The 27536-nt window shown below is 36.7% G+C and overlaps 1 protein-coding gene across 1 annotated transcript in view; it reads right to left on the bottom strand.

Annotated features, from left to right (window-relative positions):
• The window catches only part of SLC38A4 (solute carrier family 38 member 4), a 38852-nt gene extending 29054 nt beyond the window's left edge, over nucleotides 1-9798 (bottom strand). Inside the window, exon 1 of the mRNA XM_053462252.1 lies at nucleotides 9707-9798. The gene's annotated coding sequence lies outside the window, so the exon portion shown is untranslated. The remainder of the gene's footprint in view (nucleotides 1-9706) is intronic.
• Between the last annotated feature and the right edge of the window lie 17738 nt (nucleotides 9799-27536).

Raw genomic sequence — 27536 nt, 5'->3', positions numbered from 1 at the left:
CCTAAATCAATCCGGCCCTGCCGCGGCCCGGCCCACCGGGCCAGTCCGGGCCTGGTTATTGATCATAAGTCAGATTCATGCAATTACAGTCTTACTTAAAGAGCAAGTTGAGGTAATTAGTGAAAAGCACCAGATTGAACACATACTGTACAATAAACTGATTGTAAATTACCAACTGATAAACAATAATGGCAAACTGCTGAATTATTTACAAATGTAAACAACATTTACCCAATACTATGATACCATTAAAAGTTGTCTCTTTCATATATATTTTTGCAAGATCATTTTTTAAATTTGGCCCTTCATAGTCATGGCTGACTATGTGGTTTTGGGGTTCCCATGTTTCTAACCCCTGATCCTGCATAATGGTGCCTCCTATCACCTAAGTGGCTAAGACACCCACCAATGTCTAGTGTAACTTGTTAACTGTATATAATTAAAATATAACAATGTGGCAAGATGATCCTGTTCCTAATGCATATTGAAACAAGTTACATGAAACAGAGACCCTTTTGCAACCTCACTAGAAAACCCCTGCTTTAGTGGATACAAGGAAGAACTGGTACTACATACCTTTTGTAAAAAAAATGTAATGTCATAAAGTATAAAGAGGGGAAGATTAATTTAGTTGTTTCTACTTGTAACCATTCCATATTATCCAGAATTAGTACAAAAAAGTTAATTTAGAGGTATTATTACAATATAATGAACTGTATTGCTTCCCACATTCTCCAAGTTCCTACATCTACCTGATGAGAAGAAAAATGAATGAATAGAACTATATCAGCCTTAATAATATGTTATGGCTTTCAATCATTAGTTGAAACCACCCTACTTAATATAGTTCTGTATCAATGCAATTCTTTTATTTCCTAAGAATACATCATGCAAGGTTTATATTTACACTGCACAACATAAATAAAGTACATTCATAATTATAGTATTAAATTGCATTCATATCATGTTCTGTGGCCCCAATTAGCTTTTCAGTATGAATATGCAATTGTCTATTAAAATATTTATGTTTTATAAAAAAAACACATATCACTACTTCTTTTATATAACAAGCTGAGATAGAATTAAAGTTATTAGCTTAAAAAGCTACTGTACATATATTGCTCATTTTCATGAAAACTGAGATTTGAAACATTAAAAAAGCATGTTTGTTGTATAATGCATTTAAAACACGCAGTTTCAGAATTTCTGTTGAGTTATGCTAAATATATAATTTCAAAGGTACAGTATGTATATAATTATTAAAAATAGTTTTTTAATTGTTGCCTGTTTCTACTGCAGCTGATAAGAAAGTCTATTCTGAGAGGATTGGAGATTGCTGAATTTCCGTGTTACCCTGAATTAATGTTACCCATTACCATTACATCCCCAAGGGGTTTATTCACTAAACCATGAGTTTCAGATAAAACAGGTCTACTTGCAGAAAACCCTACTATCACTTCCAAGGAGAACTAAAATGGCAGTGATTAAAAACTAAATGGTCAGAGACATAGATGTAAGGAAACAAGGATGGTAGGTAAGTAGGACCACCTCCCAGCAGACATTGTAGAGGTTAACACCTTAAATATGAATGGGGCAGGTATATGTCTATTCTGAATCTAGGACTGATTAAGGCTTGAGTCTTTAATGCAGGAAAAAAACTAAATGGGCCGAATGGTTCTTATGCGCCGTCAAATTCTGTTTTTATGTATAGTTAAATTGATGATATTTTGTGAAAAATTGCTTACGCATGGTACTGTGGAAATGTATTTTGTTCCTGTTTTTAGTTTACAATATAGCAACTATTATGAAAATATCACTGATTGCATAATATGTGGTTATGGCCTTGTTTATAAGGACAAAAGAAAATAAATTCTTGTGTGTTTCACTAGGGAGAGTTCTCACTAAGAACCCGGCAGAGATTGTATTATGTAAGCCAATCTTGAATGAGCACCCTGCTAGTTAAAAGCAGAAGCACCTGCCTCCAACTGTTTATTTGCCCTGTATGTTTTGCACAACATCAGCTGCAATAATAGTCCAAACCCTTTGAGCTTTGTCTGAAAAATGTGAATTCAAACAAGAAACAGTGGGATGCATCCACGTCATTGGTATTTTGATAATTCCAAAGCTACAGTAGATCTGTGTTGGGTTACACTAATATTGATGCACTTGATCTTAGTGAGCATCAAGCATTCATGTTGGTGCTTGGTTATTCACCAATTGATAAAGCCAAACGGGCTTGGTGAAATACCCTGTTCTAAAATGTTGCTGTCAGGCCTATGTAAGTTTGTTAGTAATTGTAATTTTCTCTAAGCAAATCTCTATAGCACCTTGTGCGTGAACAACAGCATTCTGTAATTGCGTGGAGGACCCCTGTATAAATCATTTGTATTTATGAAAGTGAAGATCTCTTCCCCCTCTTCTTTATATTCAGTTGTGAACATGTGTCTTTGTCTGGGTAGCTTTGTGTGTGTGTGTGTGTGTGTGTATCTGAGTATGTTATTGCACAAACATGTGTCTTCAGGTATGTTAGTGTGTGTGGGGGGGTATGCTAGCGGAAGTGTGTGTGTCTCAGTATGTCAGTGAAAATGTGTATGTCTCGGTATGTTAGTGTTTGAACATGTGTGTTTGGGTATGTTAGTGTATGTCTAGGTATGTTTGTGTGTAAACATGTGTCTGTTTACACATCTGTATGTTAGTGCGAGTGCTTGGGTATGTTAGTGTGTGTATGTGTGTTTTTGTGTGTGAGAACACGTGTTTTCGTTTGGGTATGCTAGCATGTGTGTAGGTATGTAAGCATGTGTGTCTGGGCATGTAAGTATGTGTGTGTCTAGGTAGATGAGCATGTATGTGTGTGTCTGTATGTTAGAGTGTGAACATGTGTCTTTGGGTATGTAAGTGTGTGTGTCTGGGTATGTTAGAGTGCATTTCTAGGTATTGTAGTGTGTATCTGTGTGTGTCTGTGTAGATGAGTATGTGTGTGTCTGGGTATGGTAGTGTATGCAAATGTGTCTTTGGATATGTTAGTCTGTGTCTGGGTATGTTAATGAAAGTGTGTGTATGTTAGTGTGTGTCTAGGTATGTTAGTCTGTGTGTCCCCGTGTGTGTGACACATCTTAGTGTATGTGTCTGGGTGTATGTGTTAGTGTGTGCATGTGTGTTAGTGTCTAAATGTATCTGTGTGTGTGTGTGTGTGTATATGTATGTGTTACTGCAAGTGTCTGGATCTGTGTGCCTGGGTGTGAACTATATTAAGTAAGCTGGTTTAAACTAAAGATTTGAAGCCATTACATATTACCAAGGCTGATAATTCATTCCTTTTTTTCACATAAGATAGATATAGGAATTTGAAATGTCGAACTACTGCAGAATCAAAAGCAAGCAAATCTGAATGGGCAGACAGGAAGCTTTATTTTTCATAAAACTGTGTCCATATAGACTACTAGCATAATAATAACCCGGCCTCAGGAAATTATGGTTACAGGTAATATAATTAGGAAAGGATAGGTAGTAAAGCTATAGTTCACACAGAAGTGTATTTGCTATAGCATGAGATTATAAAGTTAAAATTTCTTAGTTAAAAGGTTGTTTGGTTTGAATGAATGTCAGCGCAATATTAATTTATATATATATATATATATATATATATATTGCATGGACAAGAAAATAACACATTAACATAAATAAAATAAACATTTTGAATCACCATTGTTTTCAACAGGATATCTATACTGAAGGGATGAACTTCCACTTGATGTTGAACAAGCTGGAGCAAGGTCAACCTCCTACTGCTAGGTAAGATAAAATAGACATGGAAGAAATACTTTAAAGTTCCATAGTTTACTATTTGATTACTTTGGGCAATGGAACTAGCTATTTAGACCAAGTACATACACTGCCTTGCCACTGCATTTATATTCTGGCTCCTAATGCAGCTGTGGCCATGCTTCAGTGGCTGCTGCCACAGTTGAGCAGTACATACATGTACATACCTCTCACCTACATATACACATGCTCATTTAGCCCCCCTCACACAAAAATACATTACATTTATTTATATAGTGACTGTTACAATAATTGACAGTGGAAACATTTAACAAGCACAATTTAAAATTGACGCTAACTAAAACACGTGTTAAGAACTATTGGTACATAAGGAAAAGAGGGCCATGCTCTAGCGAACTTTCAATATTTTAGGTTTAGGGTGGAATGAGACGCAGTACAATAGGACTGCTTAGGTGAGGATGACTTAATTTGTAATGAGGGTGATATGGAGAACTCAGTAGTGTTGAGATCTTGGAGGTGGGAGATGGAGGTTGGTTTCTTTATGAGAGTATATGGTCATATGCTTCTCTGAATAGGAGAGTTTAGTGAGCATTTAAAGTTAGAGTAAGTGGGGGAGAGTCTGGCAACCATTGATGTGACCTCCATCTTTGTTTTAGAACAGCATAAATTCTACTAGGTACACTTGCACAGTCAGTGTCACGGTTCAACCTTACTTCCCAGGCTTCTGTGTGGATAATACAGGTTATGGTACTATTTATTTCAGCCTGTAGTGGCCACTCTACATAGTGTTGGAACTCTTGCACCACTCTGATGCCATCAGCTGGGCCTTGATATCCTGTGTCTTCTGTGTTATTCCTGTCTTTTAAATACCTGATGCTTATAGCAGACAGGGCCTTTGCATTTGGGTTTATGCCTTGTGATTATGACCTTCGTGATCTGTCTACCTGTTTCTCCTCTTGCTGTTCCTCCGAGGGCTATCCCTACAGATGCTTTGTTCCGAGGAATATCCAACTCCTGCCCTGTCCGTGAGCTTCCAGTCTGTTCTGTCTGTGTCATAGCCACAGTCTGCCTTGATGCATAGCCCTTTTATCGGTGCTCAATCATGTCTGTGCCAACCAGTCTTGTCTGTGCTAACCAGTCTTGCTGGTATCATTCAGCCTTGCCTGTATCAACCCTTCCAGTCAGTTGTCATGTGTCGTGGGATACAGACAGAGTCCACTGGATCCCCTGCAACAAGGCTCCTACCCGACCTCCTTGCTTAGGTTGTGACTGTCAGGGATTTTTTTAAAGCATATAGTTAGCTGTATGATTGAACAATTAGAACAAACAGGTGCTAATGATCATCAATTTAATATGTAGATTGAAACATAATCATTAATAATAAATAAAACTGAGTGAGGAACAGCCAAACTCATTAACAAGATTTCCTTTATCGGGCAATGTTTAGGGCTGTAGACGCAGTTGTCTGCCAAGGAAACTTAGAGCAGCAGATGAGAGACACATCATGCCTACTTGCCTTTGTAATTGAAAAAAATCTCCGACAGTGACATTGGCTCAGCATTGGCAGAAAACAGTGGGACCCTGGTACACCCCCTACTGTCTGCAGAAGTCTGGTCAGAAGCAGTCTTCAAGGAAGACTTGGAGCCAATTAGCCATAGCTTTGATGTGTAAACAAGGCAAAGCAACAAATCTGATGGAAACACAGGAACTTAGGAGCAGAAAAGGGCAGCAGGTGCTTTTTTTTTAGCTATAGCAAAAGGCAGCTTGTTCGCTTAAGGGCTGGAGAGCGGCACAAGAATACGTGTTTGCAGGCAACAGTGAAGCATGTTTGGGGTTGCTTTTCTGCAAATGGACATGAGGATTTGGTCAGAATTAATGGTCTCCAGAACAGAAGTACAGGCAGATATCATCAGCATGACAACCCCAAACACACAGCTAAATTTATTAAGAACTATGTGCAGCGTAAAGAAGAACAAGGAGTCCTGGAAATTATGGTATTACCCTCAAAGAGTCTCACTGATCTCAACATAATTGAGTCTGTCTCGAATTACATGAAGCGAGAGAAGCAACTGAGGCTGCCTAAACCCACAGAAGAACTGGGATAGTTCTCCAAGAAGAAAAAGACAACCTGCTGAGCTCCTTAAAAAACTGTATGCAAGTGTACCTAGAAGAATTATTGATGTTTTGAAGGAAAAGCGTGGTCACACAAAATATTGATTTGATATAGATTTCCCTTCTGTTCACTCGCTTTGCATTTTGTTAAATTATAAAAAATAAACTATTAAACATGTCTGTTTTTGAAAGCATTTTTTCACACCTACTATTAAAAGTAACCCAGTACACTTAATGTATTCTGCCAGTAGCTATGAAGCCCATTGGGTAATAAAAAACTATATGGGTTGCTAAATACCAATTTCAGAAAACACACCCCTATGTAAGTGTCCTGCTATATGTGAAGGATTTATGTAAAAAATAGAGATTTAGTCTACCAGTGTAACATGTTATTGCTGACGATGCTTTTTGTTCCTATGAAACATTGGGAGGATTTTTTTTCTTATTCCAGTGACAGCACAAAAATAGGCTGCTTTAACATAACAAGACTGTGTAAGTCATAAATCATCAAAATGTAGCCCCTAGGTAAATACTTTCACTGTTCACTTTAGCTAATACAATATGTTGGCTCTGCGAAATGACAAAATACTTCAAAAACTACTTTTTTTTTTAATGCTTGGCCTCTATGCCCAGAGGTAAATTCTTCTTTTGCTTATGCATGCACTGGCTGAAAATGCCCAAAAGGCTTCTTGTGCAAGGACGCCCATAGTACGCTAAAAATTAAGTTTGTAGTGCGTAAACAATTTGTGCCCATCATAATGCAAGTCCAGCCTCCAAGAATCCAGTAGCTTCTATACTGGGAGTTCTCTGGCCCAGTATGTATGTGGGGCAAGTGGTGCCTTAATTGTTGTGCAAATGTAATCAAGATTAAGGCTTATACAATATGGGTAGCAGTAGTCTTTAGAAATCCCTCACACTAGTGCTACTGATAATCCATTACATTCTATGTATCACACCTCAGGGGCATACAGGCACATTTACTATTTATTATCCAACCATTAACATGTAGAGTAGGGAAAAGAGCTGGGGTACTTATGTCTCTCCATTCAAATATCACCCCACACTGTCTATATTGCAGATTTTCTCCAATTTGTTTGCGAGGGCATATGAGAAACTACAGCCTTGAAATGTGCAAGTTTCAGGTGAGGGCATGTGATTTCATCTGAAACTCACACCACCCCAATCCCACGATACACAAAAATGCAAAAGGGGACCCCATATTGACCATGAGTGGGCTTACTATCACCCCCTATCTGCATGGTAGGGAACAAATTATTAATTCAACCTGGGGAGTTAAAGTTTTAGGGAGCATCCTAAAAACTGCTGCTACCCCCTTTTTGTTTGTAAAAAGACCTTTGAAGAGGCCCCATCCCATGCCCATTCCCTTCCCTTTTTCACTGCCCTGTAGGATGTATGGAATTACATTAAAACACAAACTAAAAATCGCTACCTATCACCTTGTTTCTGGGTAGGTGGGATAAGGTCTATCACTTTTGACCCCTTTTGGCCCATTGAAGATCCACAAAGCCATCAATCATCAGTTTAAGTGAAGTAAAGGTGCCATCCAAAAATAAAAAAAACAGTGAAAGGAAAAAATGTAGCCAACAATTAAAATTACTGGTAATGTTCCTTCTGAGTTGAGCAGTTTTTGTGATCAATGATTAATGACTCACTAATGAATCAATAATGAGGTCAGGGATCATACATCATTCTTTTCCCTACAAAATTTTGTGTAAAGTTATAAAGTCATATATTCTTAGTATACACAGGTGTGTATTATTCCCAATGTTTTACAGTAACTATATTATTATGTTTTATTTTATTCCTTTTTATTTTAAGGAAAGGGAGGTTATGCAAGGGAGGTAGTGGACTTGCAACTCACAGGTTAGCAAATCTGCAAGTTGCATGCTTTTTTCAACTTGACTTTCTTACAGGTGAGTGTATGTGCTTTGAGAGTTATTTTTTGCAAATGCAAGGTTTTTGCCAACTTTTTTTGCCCACAATTAAGTAAATCTATATGTTATAAATAATTTGGCCTCACTCATTTATTATGAATTATTATATTCAACTCACATATATTGACCTAGATTTAAGGAGTCTCTAGCCAAACTTTTAGTCTATGTGACTGTGATGGAGGTGGCATGATGAATAGGCTCCCTGCATATATTTAAACACTGTAAATGCTGTAAAATAAGAACGTAATAGGCTTGGTTGTGACCTCAGTCCCCCCTCCTATTGTGTATTATAAAAAAAAAGAACATTCCAGACCCTTCACAACTTGAACATGTTTAAGAAAGGGACAAGGTGAAGGATTTCATACTGTGGAGCAGCTTGGCAAGAATGGTGTGTGCAATGGGACACCACTTACATAATAAATAGGACCACAACAAAATATATTTTCAGTGTGTCACACCACTAGACAGTAATATCCATAGGGGTCTTGCTTGGAACAACTTTGTATTCCTGTTATTATAAAAATATATATATACATATCATAAATATGTATGTGTGCATGTAAATATATATATATATATATATATATATATATATATATATGTATATATATATATATATATATATATATATATATACACACACATATATATATATATATATATATATATATACATATACATATATAAATATATATATATACACACACACACACATATATACTTGTATATATTACACAGGAATGTTGTATACATTATGTAAGTTTGAGTCAATCTCCATAAAGCCTCAGGGAAAATACACTAGCACCATGTCATCTGAGTAAATACATTTCACTTGGGAAAACCGGTTAAATATATTCAACAGTTATTGTTTGTTTTTTTTACTCTTTTTAAAATACCTTCCAAACTTCTGCATAGGTTACTTGTATAACGTGCAAATTGGTATGTGAAATGAAATTAAAATAACCTATGGTATAGTGGTGCCCTTTTGCAATTTAAAGATACATTCTGATCCATTATATTGTTACATACACCTTGTGCTGCGTGTATTATGGAACCCATATTACTCATGTAATGTTATCTTCTTGCTTTCTTGTATTGCATTATTTCATACACTTACAGTAAGTGCAGATATGACAAAAATATTTACTTTTACTGTTTATACTTCTCCACTTTATGTAGGCAATGAATGAATTACTTCCCATGATAAACTGCAACACATTTGGGATACATTATTGTAGATATATCCATATATATCTATATATATAAGTCCAAGCAAGCACTCCATTGAAGTGCCAAAGCATACCCAGGCAAAATTATTGATGACCCAATAAAAATGGCTGCATGAAAATATTTGATAATACATCCTAATGTCCTCATGACACTTTGGTTCTTGTTCAAGTAAACAACAGTGTAGGAAATACTGACACCAAACAGATAATTTTTCATAGAAAACTGTTTACACAAAATTTAAACCATTAATCTGTAATATGTTCCTTACTAATATTTCATTTCATAAGATGCTGCTGATCTTCCATTTTGCACAGTGAGCAACAATATTTACTGCCTAACAATTATGTATGAATATACATTACAAATATTCCATAGGTAAAACTCTGCGGTTGTCCTATTAAAATTATTTTGCAAGTTATTGAAGTTTTATTCATTCAATTTATAGCATTAGAATACATTTTGTAAGTCTGGTGCAATAACTTCAAAGCAGCTAAACTGCCTGCTTTTTAGGTCTTAGTGGACCATATTAAGTATAAATCATTGGTATCTGAAATTGTCAAGTGTATTTCATATTGCAAACCCTTCTAACAATGCATAAAGTTGCATAGAGACAAATAAAAAAATACCTTATGTAGGAAATCTTTCAGCTCAGCCAGCAGCACAGTGTAGCCTTGGAACAGGGAGGTTATTTTCCCAAAGTGACTTCTGGTTAAATGAGGCAGGGTCTGCCTCCTAGCATCACATTTCAGTGAAGGCAGACACTGCATTTTAAAGGGACCTAGTAAAAAAATGAAAAACGCACACACAAATACACTATGTAAACGTGCATGACACGTTATAATATTAGGTAAACGTCACCTTTTTCTAGAATTACCAGAGTAATATTTTAAACAGTAATATTTATTAAGACACTTTGAAAGCGTCCCAATCAATATAGAAATAAAATGTAAACTAAAACACAAAAACACAATACAGTACAGATGAATGCGAAACATTTAAAGAACAGATAACAAACTCATTTTTAATTTTTAAAACTCCAGCAAAATGTGTCTGATTATTGAAGTTGAATATAATTTAGAACTTTAATTCAAAACCGGAGCTTTCCACATGACCTAGAAGAGCTTTATTGATTCTGACATTTACAACTTGAAGCATTCAGATAATAAATGAAAATTAAGCTATAAACCAGTGTAGTTATGAGTCAATACAGAAATTAAATGAAATCATGTTTTAACAACAATTTGGAAAAATCACCAAATTCACAAATGTTACTTAGTAAATATATGCTCCATGCCCTAAGTATGGTATCCAAGTGGCTTCTTTAACCTGAGATCTTGTGAAACTGTTGCCGTTCCACTGCATGCATATCTAGTTATCTACACTAACTGTTTGAAGGGGACATTTGGTCACCCTGCAAACTCAGCAGCTGAATTGTCCCATCCCATTATCAGGATGTAGCTATATATTGGGTGATTGTTTTTTTTTTTTGTAATTAGAAAATACTCTAACTAGGTCCCCTCCTCTCACATTTGTGTCTCAGTCTGCATCTCATAACATTACTGCTTTATTTCTTGGTGACTGCCTATATTAAATATAGCATTTGCAATTGGAAAATAAACTCAGAAAGGATCTTAAAGGGTATGGGATATTTTATTTCTTATATTTTGACGGCTGTGTCTCTTGTTCTAAATAACTGTATTGGGTTTTATATGCAAGAGCTTTGCTACTGCCCTTGCTACTTCTATGGAGTTGTCCTTGCTAGAAATGGGATTCTTATCCAAACAACTGGACATTGTGGTCTAGATCCAAACAAGGGTTGTACATATGGGAGTACAGGCTGAATGCTGCACTGATGACACCAGTCTGTTGCTGGTATATCTGTTTAGTAGCTTTCCAGTGCGCACAAGAACTCATACTCACCTTATTTCCAATAGGTGGTTATCAGCACTCATCTAGGGAGAGAATAAGAAAAGCTTTTAGGCCTGAATCAGCACTTGCTGTATGCAAATAGTCTGAGAGGCTCTATAGGTCATTATTTGCCTTTTGCCACTGTTTGGTTAACCCTATATATGTTAAGAATCACTTCTCAAACAATCCTAATAACTAAAATTTGAACTATCATACTACTACCCCTTGTTAGAAGAATAGGATAGACATAGCGAAGGGGAATTCTTTTTCTGATTATTGGATGCACCGATCAATGCATGTGCATAATACAGATGTTTATTTTAAGAGAGTATGAGACAAAACATTTGATTGCCTAAATGCACACATCAATTACCTTTGTGTAGGTTTGGTGATACCAGGAACCCTTTCTGATGTAGTCCTGGCAGCATTTCATATATGGGTTTCAGGGCTTTATTAATGAGTTGTAGTATTATGTTACCCTTGCTGTCTGTGAGATAGGATGCACAAGCAGATATATGCTGCCCTATCCCTGCACTGTGGGTGTCCCTTTATACTGTACCCCTCAGCAGAGAAATTGGATCCCTGGGTCAGAACCCATTAAAGATAGCATTATGTCAGGGGCGTAGGGGTAAAGAGATAGTATAGTATGGCTTCCTGCCAAAGAGACTTCTTAACTTGTACTTATGTGTCCTGCCAGTTACCTCAATATAGACTATATCTCAGTATTCTGTCTGCGGTGTCTTCCTTTGCGCCAGTCTGTATCTTCCCTCAGCTATGAGGCATCGTGGGGTACAGATAGAACACCAAGTATCCCCTGCTACCTGCTCGCCCGGGTCCTGACAGTGAGTGTCTGTGTGCATATTCTAACACACTCTCATGCTAACATCATACACTCACACACACACATTCTGACAGGAAATATTAAGCCACCAATTTTAGCACCATGCACTAACAAACACACTCATAACAAAACCAAACATACAGTAACATATACACACTCATACATTCTTACCATACACAAACTTCCACCATACAGTAACACACACTCTAACACCATATTCATACATGCACACACTCTCCCTACCATTATCCATGCAGCTCACACACTCCTTCCCTGCCCTCTTAGCTCACATGGAGGCCTGTCTTCACTGCAGCTCGCAAGCGCTAATACCATGATAATAATAATAAAAATAATAATGGATGTTTCTGGCACCTAGGTGCCCTGCATCCAAAGAACTCGCCTTAGTGTGCCCTTCACCTCTGGGGGACTATGTTACTATGTTTCACTACACAAGTTTTCTTTTGTACTTTTTTATCACCGAGGCTATGCTGCCTTGTGTGGAGGCTGATATTTATTTGTTCTTTGGATTTTGGTGGTGCACCCTTTTTTTCCTCTTAAAGCTCACAAATTCTCTGCGCACTATATTAATTAATTGCGAGTCTGTATAACCTCACCTTTTCCTTTCTTTTTTGTTGAGATGAATCTGGCCAGCAACCAAATCTTCAACAAAAATGTGTTTCCCAAGTGTTGTTTTGCAGCTATTCAGACATGAAGGGACCTATCATTTTATTTTCCCTCCTTTTTAATATCTGGGTGTGGGATGTAGTTAGTTAACTGTTAATTAGCCAGTAGCATTTAATTTTTAAGTAATAATATAATGTTTATACTTTTGTACCAGCATGTCTTAACATGTGTTAATGTCAATTTTGTATTTTTTCAATTTTGATCAATTAGTTATTGTTCATTTTCATTCTCTATTTTAACAGCGCTAATAAATCTGCTGGCACTCTATACATCTAAATTAATGTAGAAACTCATCTCCTGCTATCTCAAGTTGGTAATTGACTTTAGATTGCTGAATGCAACCGTTTTTTCAAAGTCTCATTTGTTTGACTTGCTGCCAACTAGTATAAACCTGGCCTTTAGTGAATGGACCCAAAAGTCTTTAGGAATGTAGTTGCTTGAAGTCAGCCACCATTATGGCTATAACCCGAATGAACTTTTTGTGCAGAGCCACCTACTGGTGAGAGATTAGCACAGCACCAAATTCTGAAAAACAATCTTGATTATAAAAAGATCATGGAGGGCTTTAAAAAGCAAAAGTGTGCTAATTATTGACACGTTTGTAATACCCTAAAACAAATACATTATACCATAAATATATAAAGATATGGACAATGCAGGAACGGACATTGTTGGTGAATGTGCCCAACTTTGGAGCATATGACATTATGACAAGTGGACGGTAAACAAATCCTCCAGTGATGAGCACAACAATTGGTCTGTTATGAGTATAAAATTTCCAACAGGAGCTAGAAAGACCAGGGGTAAACTTGCATCAGGAGACAATGAAAATGAGTGAGCCAAAACAACTGGGCTCTGACATAGGTAGGCTTACATTGAAGGCAGGTAAAGTAAGGCCTGTTGGTCTTAGCATCACAAATCACCGAACAACCCTCTGACACTAGGTTCCTCCATTACCACCTACAAAGTCTTCAAAAAGTAATTCAGCTACCTGGAAGGTAGTATCTCACTAGGAAAAAAATACATTAAAGAGAAAAAAAAGGCAAGGGATAGAAAGATGACAATAGACAAAGGAATAAAAAAACAGGAAAACAAATTGCGACTGGAAAAACAAGGTGTTATGACCAAGTGTGTACTGGCTTAACCATGGATTAGAGATGAGATGGCTAGTATAAAAGTCATCTGATGACTTCTACTAGCTTAGGCTAATTAATTAGGTTTCCTTGCGTAATTCTCAATTTGGTTGCAAGTACATTTTAACGATAAAATACCATATATCATGTTTTTAAAATATATTTTAAAGGAAATAAGTAATGCTGAGAATGTAATTGACTAACATCAGTCTGAATGTTTTAACTGCTAGAAACTGCATTGTGTTGGGTGTTGTATGTTTTTGAGTTCAACACTACTTATAATTAAAGGAATAATGCTAGATATTCCTCAGCTTTTCCAAGAACAGCAGTTCTTGGATAGATCCCAAAATTCATGTCTTGCCTAATAATGTCCCAAAGATAATTATAGCAGAGCATTAATTGTATTCAATCTGTCATTTAGTGAAGCTTCTATGATATTTTGCTATAATTATTATATTAAATGACTAATTGTCCATGATGGCCTGCAACTCACATTCAGGGCCGGCCCTACAATGGAGCCAACTGGGGCAATTGCCCCAGGCGGCACTTTAGAAAGGGCGGCACTTTGCTGCCCCAAGCAGGTTTTTTTTGTTTTTTTTTTTGAAGCGGAGGAGAGAGAGAGGGGCACTGAGTGGTTTTCGCTTACCCGCTCGGCGCCCCTCTCTCTCCTCTGCGGCGAGTCTCCCTGTTCGGTCTCGGTGCCGGCTTGTAATGCAGAGCGCCGGAAGTGACGTCAATTTCCGGCGCTCAGCATTACAAGCCGGCACCGTGGCAGAGCAGGGAGACTCGCCGCAGGACTGTTTAAAGGTAAGTACCGGGGGGGGATAGATAATGGTGTCGGTGAAGTTAAAAATGCCGCCCCCCCCCGGCGTCGGCGGGGGGGGCCGCATTTTAAACTTCGCCCCAGGCGGCGTTAAGTCTTCGGCCGGCCCTGCTCACATTGCTGTCTTTCCTTTGTATTTGTAGTGAAAAAATAGAGAACAGATTTTCTTCATTGGCCATTTAGCTTTTTTACTCCTTTAAACATGAGTTAATAACATTACTGCTAAATGTAATCATTAATTTCCTTTATAACACAAAGTACAATCATATTGTAAAAATAAATGAATGTAAAAAAAGCAGATCATTTAACAGCCTGGACCAATGTGTTGTAGTGTTTTAGAAATTACCAAGACAATTGTCTAAAATTAGATCAAACTAATAGGACCTTCGCTGCACCATTTCTCGGTGACGACTTATGGACTTGTTTACACATTTGTATTTGAGTTTCTGTAGCCTGGTAATTGCTGCTGGGGTTGCTTAGAAATAATTGATTGCTGTGTGACTCTTTCACAAACCAATTCTGCAGCCAAGTTTTCCAATACTTCCAGCTAGTGTACAATGCAAATTCACTTCATGTTATGTTGTTTGCCATTTTTATTTTATCATTTTAAAAGGTGGGATCCCAATCATGATATTGGTATGTAGCAAAACAATAAGAAGCAAACAAGGCTACTGATCTTATATAATCTAAAATATTGTCAGTAATAAAGATGATTATACTAGGCCTTACATCACATAAGCAGTTTTCATAGATAAGGTTTTTATAATAAAAAAATACTATATACAAATAATACCGAATAAGGTGCAGGACCGTTATTCTTAATCAATCCAAGTATCTAGCTCTTAATTAGGTAAGAGGGTGCGTGTGTGGATTGTGAAAGAAAATGTATTTATTTATATGTGGAGAAACCCAGATCATGTACTTTTTGCCTATTAAAGATTTAACAGAAGGATTACAATTACAGTTATACTAATAAAGAACAAGACCATTGGATCCTCATTGTATATATGTATGTGCCTGGTCATAAACGTAAATGTTTACATATGCTTGCTAAAAATAAGCATTACCAAGTTAATGTTAGAAGATGGTTATGACAGCTGTAATTTAGACAAGCTTGTCATTTTTAACATATGCTACTTACAGTGATCTATTTCTGTTGGCGAGAATGACTTACACTGTACTAACACCTGTATAAGTACACAACGATTTCCAAAACGCTATGAAGGCTTTTTTAATTGTATTCTTTTGTTTTCATAGTGCATCACCTTTTACATGTTTTTTAGAATTTCTATATTTTAAATAGAATAACAGGATATTATTGGTAGTCGAGTTCTTGGTAGCCTGTCTCATTGCTTGTTCTTGTCTTTTTTGGTTTCCAAATACGTTTCTTATATTGTATTGTCCCATTTATAGGCTGCACCTTTTTTTTTCCTAATTTAAATTAGGGAGAAAAATGTGGCCTGTAATCGGAGATTAGATATTTAGGACAGCGGGCAGTGCGTTTCTACTTCTCCTGTGCTGTCTGTCTGTTTGCGCTACCAGTGCGTGAAATGACTGAACCTGATTAAATGGAGCACTTCTGGTAGCACGGTCTATAGTTACTGTGGTCCCCCAGAAACATAAGCTGATGAAATTAGTTCCTCCCTGTTCTGCTAATTCTGTGCTAGTGCAGCACACATGACCTCCACTTCTTGCTCCATTTACATTGACAAGGAGAACAGTTGAGCTTAAAATGCTATAAAGTAATGTATTGTAGTCCCGTACTTTATAGCCTTTTTAAGCACCCCCTTAAATAGAGGGTGCATCAGTAATTAGGGGGGTCTTAAAAATGCTAAAAAGTAATGTACTATAGTCTCGTACTTAAAAACTAAAAATGTATTTAAAATGGCAATTTTAATGGTTCAAACCCCGTATCCATAGTATAAAAGCAATAGTTTTGAAGACATTGAAAACTAACATGAAAATACAAATCACAAAATAGACCAGGAGATCTAGGAGATTCTTTGAGTAAAGTGTTTCATGTTACTTTAAGCCCAGTTTTGGAGACAGGAAAACCTCATTCCTGTTGCTATCATGATGCTCTATATGACCTTTGCATGCTATAAGTGGGTACAACTGCTTCTACCAGACAACTTTTGAGCTAGTTAGTGTTTTCAAATGAGTAATAAGCCGGTAACAATCCCAGGAAATTATTTTTTTTAAATGTTTTACCCAACTCTCTACATATTTGTCTTTTCATTGTTTTTAAATGCTTTACCTAACTCTTTACGTATTTGTTTTTTGAGCCTATGTCTCTTTCTCATCAACCAGAAGCCAAGTATGGTTTGTCTAGATTATAAGGATGTGTGGTCAAAAATATCCGATATATACCAATTGAACTGAGACTCACTGAGAAGAAGTTTCCATTTAACACAAACATGTCCTGGAAAACACTCACACTAAATAAACTCACACTAAACAAAAATTAAAAAGACGGACAAATCACAGCAAACTAGGGTCTATTTGTATGGAGATCGATTACGATGCTGTGCTGTACTACATCAGACAGCAGATAACTTACCTTTTCTGGAACATACGGATGCCTTCATTGAACCGTTCGCTTTGGCCTTTAATGAGACTGGGCATACAGAGGCCACCCTTGGAATATGTGATGTAATCTGTTGGCAGGTCCAGAGGGCTGTTGATCATTTGGTCGGTTACAAAGATCTGTGCTGAGTTTGCCCAACCTCCATAGTACTTCACCTTTATTATTATTAATTGTTTTATATAGTACCATCATATTTCGTAGCACTGTACAAAGGGTAAGGCAGATTTTTGTTAAACTGTGATTCTGGGAAAAATTTCAGTTTAACCATGGAAAGCTACATATTGAATCAAGATATGAAGCCTTAAGTAGAAATGTAATAGAAAAAAAAATATCTCACGAAACAACCAAAATGCATGAGGTTGATTTAAATAAAAACTACGACATGCTCTGAGTATATGTTTATTTTATTTACAGTAAGTATATTTTTGGAAACATATAGTGAACATTAGTTACACAAAACTATCTTTTACAAAACTATCGTTACGATTTTTGTTTATAAAAATGCACGTGATCATTTTCTTGCTCTAGCTGGTATAAAGTGTTAAAATAAATAAAAATAAATGTTTCCTGTACATGCAATAACACAGCACAATTTTATCTGTTTTTTAAATTAATGCAGTGAGTAATACTCTTTGAAACATACATTTATTAGCATTAGTATTCGGAACACAGCATCAGAATATATTAGTATATGGAGTATCTGTGAATAACACAATGCCACATGTGTGTTATATTACAATACATAATCAAATGATCACAAAATGCCCCCCAAATCAGTGTGCAAGGGAATTTCAAGCCTAGAACTTTTCACTGTTGAACCAAAAATGTTCACCTTATTATTTGGGGGGAGGATAATTACCCCTAAAACTAAAGCAAAAAAAAAAAGAATCCTTTAAGAATGTTTACAATATATTTTCACTACAGATTTTGTCCTGAGTAGCTAAATGGCCACTAAAGAGATAAAATTTCAGACTAAATTGGTAATTATAATGGAATAAGCCCTTGACCACCGCTGCTATCCATAGCTTGATATTTGAAATAGTATTAGGGCAGAAGTGGTCTTGGGTTAATAGGTTAATTAGGTTAAGGTCGTAGCTAAAAAAACCCACTATGAACCCTAATGTATGGGTATCAAAAGTATACAAGTCAGGAGGGGAACCAAAAAAAAATATTGTGCTCATCCATTTCCAACCCTTAGGGAATGCAGATTTAGTTTCTTTCTTTTTCTCTTTAGTCTTTAATACAATTTAGATTGATAAAAACCCCTGAGCGGGTTGAAACGTTGTCACGCGTTTGTATAAAATTGCACTAATTTATCCTATTGAATTGAATTTGTTTAACCGTTTGTGGGAATTTGGTGGAGTCTTGCACATGCAATAAGGAGCCTTTATTGTTGTGCAGTCTGCCTTCTTTGCCTGCTGAACTGTGGTCCTAAGCCTAGACCATATACTGTAGCTCTATTATAATAGATGATATTCAGAGTGGTAGAGATGAAAATGTTATATTGTTTTTAGTGATATTTTATTCTTTGAAAAATGTTTTCCCGTGAATGCCTTAACTTGATTTACCTTATTTTTAAAGAATCAGAAATCTGTCAAAGTTCACAGTGTCTTTTATGTCACCCAAAATCTATGTTTTTTGAGATAATTGACAAATTCTGCACTTGTTTTTTGTAAGAAGATGCATTTTTACACATTTATGGAACTTTGTACGCATATGCAAAGAACGCAGCTTACCCTTAGTTTCTTGCACTACTACATAAACAAAATATTTAACCTTTCACTGGACATCCCATGTGAAAAATATATTTCTTCTTAAGCATAAAGTATAGTGCCATGTATATAGTGATGTAGTTTAGCCTTGACAAAATTGCCTTTTATTTCAATATACTAACTTTATCTGCAGACCTGAAGGCTGTCAGTCGTGTGATATTTTGGATGATTTACCCTGATCAACCACCACACTGAGCGGACTAGCATAGTTCAATGCTAATAAAGTATTTCCCCCCATCAACTATTTGGTGAACGTGTCCGCCAGGTGGGAACGTGTCAGTGGCTAAGCCATTTTTTTGTTTTCCACAAGCTCTATGATAAGCATTCAAAGTGTTTAGTAGAGTTCGCGAGAACACTAATACCTAACACTCAGCTACAAGAAAACATTATATTATGCAAAAACTAGAGTTTTTCTAGGAAAGCACAGCACAGAATTTTAGATTTTTTTAATCTAATACAAATAATTGATTGGAGTTCCCCTCTAAGATATATACCAATAATGTGCTTCACCATTCCATCACTATTTCATCTGATCTGACAACAGAGGTTTCAAATGATGCAAATGCAACTTGCTTCCAGATCTCATGGTCCCAAGCCAGTCTGTATATCTTGTTACTTTTGGTATAATTTTTTTTTTTTTAATAAATTTATTACATACAAGTTTTATTACATATAAAATTTGACCATTACAAACATATAACAAGACAAAATCTTCCATTTCTATGTCTCAAGAGTAAAATCTTTTGGTATAATTGAAGGTCCACTTATTGTAGATTGGTCTGTGTAATTGTGTGTCCACCTATCCATTCACCCATCATCTGCACAACATATGCAGGGCCGCCATCAGAAATGTTGGGCCCAGTACATGCTTACTGCCATCCTACTGCCCCACCAATTGCTCCACCCATCACTCTGCCTTAAGCACACCTTATAAGAACAAGGGCAAGCCTAGGGTTATTGGCCTCTGAGTGCAGTATTTCTTCAAGGGCCCCATAACTAACATTCATACATACTACCACACAAACTCCCTTTAACACTCACTCACTCACTCACTCACTCTACCACCGTACACTTACATACACACACACTTTTTCTCCTACTCCTCCTCCATCCCTCCCAGGTACCACTAATCTGACACTCCAATACTTCCAAAACCCTTAAGACAGTAGTATTAAAAATAATATATTAGGGGATAATATGTAGGAATAGATGTGGCACTCTAGAACAATAATCATATGGAGAGTATGGGGTATTCCTCTAATCAGGATATGTTGTCGAACATAAATAGGGTTTAGCAGTGGCACCTAATATGTAGAAGTGAAATTGCAAAAAAATGTTTTTTGTTTTGTTTTTTATTATTCTTGACCTTTTGTGTTCTGAATGCACAAATCCACATACACTTGCTTATAATGCATCTCATGTGCACTGACAGTAAATGATGTACGTGTTTACCTTGTATGTTTTCCTTTGTGAACATAATAAGAAGACCTCTTGTGATTCATTGAAAGGAATGTGTTATCACTGTAAAATTTAGGTACATGGGCATGAGACCTTGCTTGAAGCATAGCCATAAATATGTTGTTACCAGTAACATGTTCACCTATGCATATAGTAAACACATTCCCTATTAATGAGACTGCATTTAACTTCTTTGAAGTAGAGTGACCTGAAGGTCTCAAACAGACAGTAAATTAGTTCCTTTTTAGGGACACAGCCAATAGCATGACATGCTGCAGAGGGATATTGTTGTAAACAGCTGGTATTTGTGTACTGTCCTGAACATTGCAGTTAAACCTGTTCAAGAACTACTATTGATAGTCTGATAAGTAGAACAAGCAGAGGTTATGATTTTTATTTGAACAATAACTATACTATGTAAATGTTGCACATAACTATATAGTATTATTATACATTGATTTATATAGTGCCATTATAATCCTTAGCACCAGGTGCAGGGCTGGCAACATTTAGCCTGTAGGGCCAAGTATAGCCAAATCCTACAATAAATTTGGCAGACAACATGTTTTGCATGTACTATTCAGTCTTGCCCAAAATTCTACAGAGAGAACATTTGGGGCACCAAAAGGATCCAGCCATGGTATAAATACCATCTATAGGTCTTAATACTATAGACACCCTGGTGACTATATGTGGAAATGTGTGTATAGTTTTTGGTAGAGCAGTGATTAAGGAAGATAAGCCTTGGCAGCAACATTCATGACAGATTTAAATGGGCAAAATGAATATCAGGTAGACCAGTTAAGGCTAGGAATTGTGATAGTCAAGAAAGGTTATAATGAAGCTGTTAAAATCAATTTTAGCTGCATCTTGTGTTAGGAACAAGCATATATGGGCAGTGCTTTAATATAACTAAATATAAGTGGTAAATAAGGGGTTGGAGTCAGTGTGGAGCAAGTATCTCTTAATTTCCAAAAACCTCTATGAACAAAGAAAATATACTAAGCTCTATAACCGTCCACCAGCAGCAGTATTAATCTAAGTGACCCCTTATTTCACATAAAAAAACTAGAAATACAAAAAAGTAATTTGTGCTCTTGGTGATACAAATATAAATACAGTAAAAAAATATGACCTTTACATGAATGTAGATTCACACTCAGTTCCACGTGTTAGAAATAAAAAGGAAAAATATGTATATAGTGTAATAAAGTCCAAATTCCATGTAGTGTAAGTGTATATGGGCTCTTCCCTTTAAACCAAAATACCCCCTCAAGGTCTGGATACAGGAACATGCTCTGATCAATTCTCCATAGACGCCTGGTAGAAGCCCACCCAGGACGAGATGCGTTGTGTGTGGATGCTCATTTTGTATATACTAAAGACTGATTCATTTAGCTTTTATTTTTTTATTGCGGATACTTTATATTTATCTTTGTATCACCAAGAGGACAAATCACCTTTTGGTATAACCACTAGTACTACGACCCCTAGATCAACCCCATTCAGGCACACCAGTCTAAAGAATCCATCACACTTTAACCTCATGTATGAATCTACAGCTAATAATTCTACCAGCCCTTGTCAAAATTTGTGGTAGTCATTTTTTGTGTTTTATTTTAAAGGGGTTTTTAGTTTCCAAAAATGTATGACGGGGGAAAATTGAATTATCCTGCTTCAAAGATTTCCCAAATAGGACATGGGTGTAGGATGACCAGATTTGGACAAATGGTTTTGAACTACTTGTGCTTTTTGCTCTATGAAAATGCAAAAAAACCCCATAAAAACATTTTTAACCCCTTAATGACAAAGCCCGTACATGTACAGGCTCAAAATGCATTGTTTTCAATGAGTTTAGGGCCCGCCCATTGTCCTTAAGGGGTTAAACTCAGGACAAATATTAGAACATATGTAGCAGGCATTTCTATCAGCTTTTGGATATGAATAAGATATTGTAGAAATAAAATAAATAAAACATTTTTTTTTTTAATTTTTTTGCTATATTTTATTATTTTTTATAGTAAATTAGATGATGTGATCAAAATAATGGTATCTAAAGAAAGCACTTCTTATTCTAAAAAAATACCCCAATACCGTATTTGCTCGATTATAAGACGAGGTTTTTTCCAGAGAAAAATACCCCTCGTCTTATAATCGGGGTCGTCTTCTAATCAGACCCCAAAAAAATGGCTGGGGCCATGCTGCTTACCGGTCGCGAGCAGCGTCTCTTCCGTTAGAAGCAGGAGGACAGGAAGCTTGTAGCTTCCTCACAGAACTCTATCTCCCCCTCCCTCCTCTGGGGGCGGGGCCAGAGAAGTTGCTGGTACAGCCGGTCCCCTGCAGAAGTCTTCGAGTGAGAGATCTGCAGTTCAGGTAAGGGGGTGGGGGAGGGTTTTTGGGTAAGTATGTGTGATTAATGTGTGAAGTATGTGTGATTAATGGAATGAATGAGTATTTAAATGTTTGTGAATGTGTGTTTGTGTGTGATAGCATGGATGTGTAAGGGGGGTGGGGGTTGTAGCATGGCATAGGGAGGCTGTAATCCCACTACTATCATCCCCAGGTTCCAGCATGTACTGGCTGCCTTGGCTTGATAGGAGTGTGATTGCTGTTAGCAGCAATCACACTCCTATCAAGCCAAGGCAGCCAGTACATGCTGGGTTAAAAGGCATATCATGGGGCTGAGTGGCATATAGGGGGTTAAAATGCATTTCTGGACCTCCAGAAATGCATTTTAACCCCCTATATGCCACTCAGCCCCATGATATGCATATATACCTCCAGAAATGCATTTTAACCCCCTATATGCCACTCAGCCCCATGATATGCCTTTTAACCCCCTATATGCCAGAGTGGCATATAGGGGTATAAGGCATATCATGGGGCAGAGTGGCAAATAGGGGGGGTATAAAGCATTTCTGGGGGCAGAGTGGCATAACTGGGGGGGGGCAGGTTGGCAAATAAAAGGAAATTTAAAAAATATATTTACATGAATTAATATTTACTGGTAAAACTTTTTTTCCTATAGGGTCGTCTTATATTCAGGCTTTTTGTTTTTTTCCTAAATTAATATTTTGATTTTGGGGGGTCGTCTTATAATCGGGGTCGTCTTATAATCGAGCAAATACGGTATATAATTTGTGTGGGTACACTAAATGAGAAAGAAGAAAACTATAGCCAAACCAAAACACCAAAGAAGCATTAAGATATCCTTGGTCACGAAGAGTACAAAATTTCATAAAACAGCCCTGCACTTAAAGGATTAAACCCGTCAATGTAAATGTCTACATCTCACTTAGCAATTTACATTTTTCCCTTGTCTAAAAAATATGCCAAAATTCCAGTTCCAAATAATTTGCAGGGACTAGACAGGTATTCAATGACTAAGGACAACATCTAGAAACCTGGTTTCAAAAGAAAGGCTAACCTGTTTTTAATTCAAATATTTTTCGTGAAATTGATAGGTCCTCACTTTTGAAATATAATGAAAAAAAATATCTCCACGCAATTCAAATGCCCTTGCCATATTTGTCTACAACACCAAGACATAAGAAATATTCTTGAAAACCACTGACATGTCCTATTAAAAGATCCCGTTCTATCCGGTAAATCTAAACTAATTTTTCGAGATGCAACTCTTGTGTCCTCTGCAAGGAAACAATGCACCAAGAAAATTATTTATTTTCAGTCCCAAACAAACAATATTCAAAACAGCAAACACTAGGTAGCTTGGTTCAATGGGCACTCCAGTGTCCCATGAAGCCACACTAATGAAGAATATCGTATTTGCTGCAAGGGACCTGGATCCACCTCTGTGGCAGCCGGTGGACTCCTGTGCGATGTGCGCAGACATCCTCCGCTGCTGCCAGCACTTCCACCGGGGTTTCTATGACAGAGCACCGGCGACATGACCTTCCGGTGCTCAGTCATAGAAGTCCCAGCGGAAGTACCGGCCAGCAACAGCGGAAGTTGTCTGTGCACATCGCGCAGATCTCCACCGACTGCCCCCACTAGACACCAAGGAATCTGAAGCACAGGGGACAAGTCTAGTGATGCACTGGTAAGGTGTGTGTGTGTGGGGGGGGTAAGAGTGGCATGTGAGGGTATAATGGTTTTCTGGATGAAGAGTGGCATATAGGGGGTTAAAAGGCATATCAGGGAGGCATCATTTTTATTAAATATAAAAAAATAGTTTACATGTGTATAAATATTTACTAGTAAAACGTGTTTTCCTATAGGGTAGTCTTATATTCAGGCTTTTTATTTTTTTCCTAAATTAATATTCAAATTTTTGGGGGTCATCTTATAATTGGGCAAATATGGTACATATTAAAGTACTTTGCTTTTCAACCTGTCAAAATAGACATTTTGATTATTAGTTCTGTGCATTCTTTATTCAGTATATTAATTATTTTATTAATTAAAAAAAGCTTAATGCTGTTTCCTACAGGAGATACTTTATTTTAACTATTTTCACTAATATCTTTAAAATTCAGCGACATTGGGAAGACTGTGTTTATAAATGTATCTTTATTCACTGATCCATATGAGGTCACAGAAAAATATCACGCACTAGCTATACTTGGTAATCTGGATCCTGGAATTTAACCGCCTCAATTCTTATTACTATTTACAACCACTAAGACCATGAAATAGTTTCTACATAGCACCCAGTCCTGTCTCCTATCCTGCTGAGGCCTTTGAACATACTCTAGACAGATTTGTGTTATCAACAAACACTTTCAGTTTGCCAGGTATTCATGCTGTGAGCTCATTAGTTCACAAAAAAGCACGCAATTATGACATACCATTTTAATCTTGCTGCGTCAAGAGCCCATGTTATATTAGACATATATTTGTTTTAACAAATCTGTTTTCTTTAGCTATATCATTAATTTAAAGTTATATTTACTAGGGTGAGAAAGAAAGATAATGAGAGAAAAGTACACATCAATTGCTCATGCACACACTCATACAGATGTTGGCAAGTTTATAGTCTGTACTCTAGCTCTCTTTTGGTATCCAGTTAAAGAAACATTTTCAGTTTTGCTTTGTAATAATTGATACTGTTACATAAATAAACACACACAATAACACAATAAAGACACATTAAGGAATGTGACAGGGTGAAATGTGATTGACAAGTGTTTACACTGAACAAATAAATCAAGACTATTCCATGAACAGAACTACAGTGGGTGTCAACAATGCATATGATGCAGTTCTCAAGATTAATATATTTACACATCCAATATTATGCATCTTGAAATAATGAGGATTAATACAATGAACTTGTATCTGAGGTCATTATAGGTTTTACATGTTGATGGAACTATGCTCTGGAACTATGGCAGCCCAGTGATGGAAATCTGTAAGACCGTGCTTACTTTACCTTGTGCTCTCTTACTTATTGTTCTATATAAGAATTGATATAATCAAATTTTAAGAAATCATTCAAATATATGTAATATATATATATATATATGTAAACTGCAAACCAGAGGAGCATTCCAAATCATTGGAGAATATATACATAGTAACATAGTAACATAGTTTTTAAGGTTGAAAAAAGACCTAAGTCCATCAAGTTCAACCCTTCTACCTAACCTTCCTATTCTTGATCCAAAAGAAGGCAAAAAAAACCCCTAATTAAGCTACTTCGAATTCTGCCATCAGGGGGAAAGAATTCCTTCTTGACTCCAAGAGGCAATCGGATTTCTCCTTGGATCAAGACGCTCTTAAATATTAATGTTATTCTGTTTATATCCCTGTATGTCATGCCTTTCTTAGAAAATATCGAGGCCCCTTTTGAAGGTATATAATGTATTGGATAACACCACCTCCCTTGGAAGTGAATTCCATACCTTTATTGTCCTCACTGTAAAGAATCCCTTCCTTTGTCGTCTATGAAACCTGTGCTCTTCCAGTCTCAGAGGGTGATATAGATCTGCACATGCAATACAATACAATTTGTAACTGTACAAACTGCTCCATATCACACATGGACTCCACCCTCTTGAGCCACCTCTGAATCTTAGGCACCTGTTGTGACTACAGTACAATGATCAAGTTAGTGGTGTTAGAGGCAGCATATGGTAAACAACTTTTTATACCTTTCCATTGGCATCGGTGGGAGGTGTAGAAATAGGTGGATGGAATTGGTTATATCAGTTTTCCAGTTTGGTAGCAGTGGTGTATTTAGGCTGTGGCTGCACTAGGCCTGATCTAGGGGATCAACTCAGCCTCTCCCAACACACTCCTCCATACTGCTGGAATATGATTGCTTACTCTATGCTATGGAGGCTTTGCCAAAGTCTTCATAATGTAAAAGAGACGGTTTGTCCCAACTAGCCCATTAGGGAAATCAGCCAGTATTTTATTAGCAGGGGGGCTGAGATTTGCCTTGAAAGCAGCCTATTTATACGTCAGTACTATGTTTTGTAAGCAGGAGCACAAAAAACAAAAAACTTCTTCCCCATAAATTTGTCACTGCTGTTAATTAATCAGAATTGTACTCATTTAATTTTCCCCTTCTCTGAAACAGTTATCCTATTATGTAGTATGCATGAGTGATAACAACTTCACGAGTACAATATGTTTCTCCGGGGGCCTCTCCATTCTGCTCCATATAGAAGATGACCCAGGGATAACCTCACCAAAGTATGTGAGTACCTGTAGATTAATGGGACAAGGAGTAAGCAAGACCAATTCAAAAGTGAGAGGAACCTCTCAACACAAAAATCAAAACCTGTTTGAAGTAATACCTGAAACACTGGGGTAAACCAGAGGAGTACAATATATAGTGGTTTATATTTAAGAATATCTACCAATTTTGCTTTGATTATAAAATGAATAAGGTAACTAAAGTCTTGAGAAAGGACCGGAGGTGGTCCGAAACGTTGGCTGTGCTGATTCAAATAAACTAGTGTTAAACGCACTTTACTACAAAGACCCGTGAGTGCCCATTTTTCTTTGGTTACATATATATATATATATATATATATATATATTCCAAAAGTAGTTACCAGAACTCATGGTGTCCAACCTTCTACTATAATGAAGCTTCCAAGTATAATCATATGCCTGGAACAAATAAATCAGTATTGCACACACAGCATTGGTTAGATTGAATCAATTAAATCTAATACTTTTTTTCCCAATTTTCCTTTACATATTATTGACTAATTTCATAGTATACAGTTGTGAGATTCAGTATACAACAATCATATAATTAAAAAAGCTTTTGAACC

The sequence above is a fragment of the Spea bombifrons genome, chromosome 4 (assembly GCF_027358695.1).
Source record: "Spea bombifrons isolate aSpeBom1 chromosome 4, aSpeBom1.2.pri, whole genome shotgun sequence".
Classification (NCBI taxonomy): domain Eukaryota; kingdom Metazoa; phylum Chordata; class Amphibia; order Anura; family Pelobatidae; genus Spea; species Spea bombifrons.
This window is presented reverse-complemented; position numbering and strand designations above follow the sequence as displayed.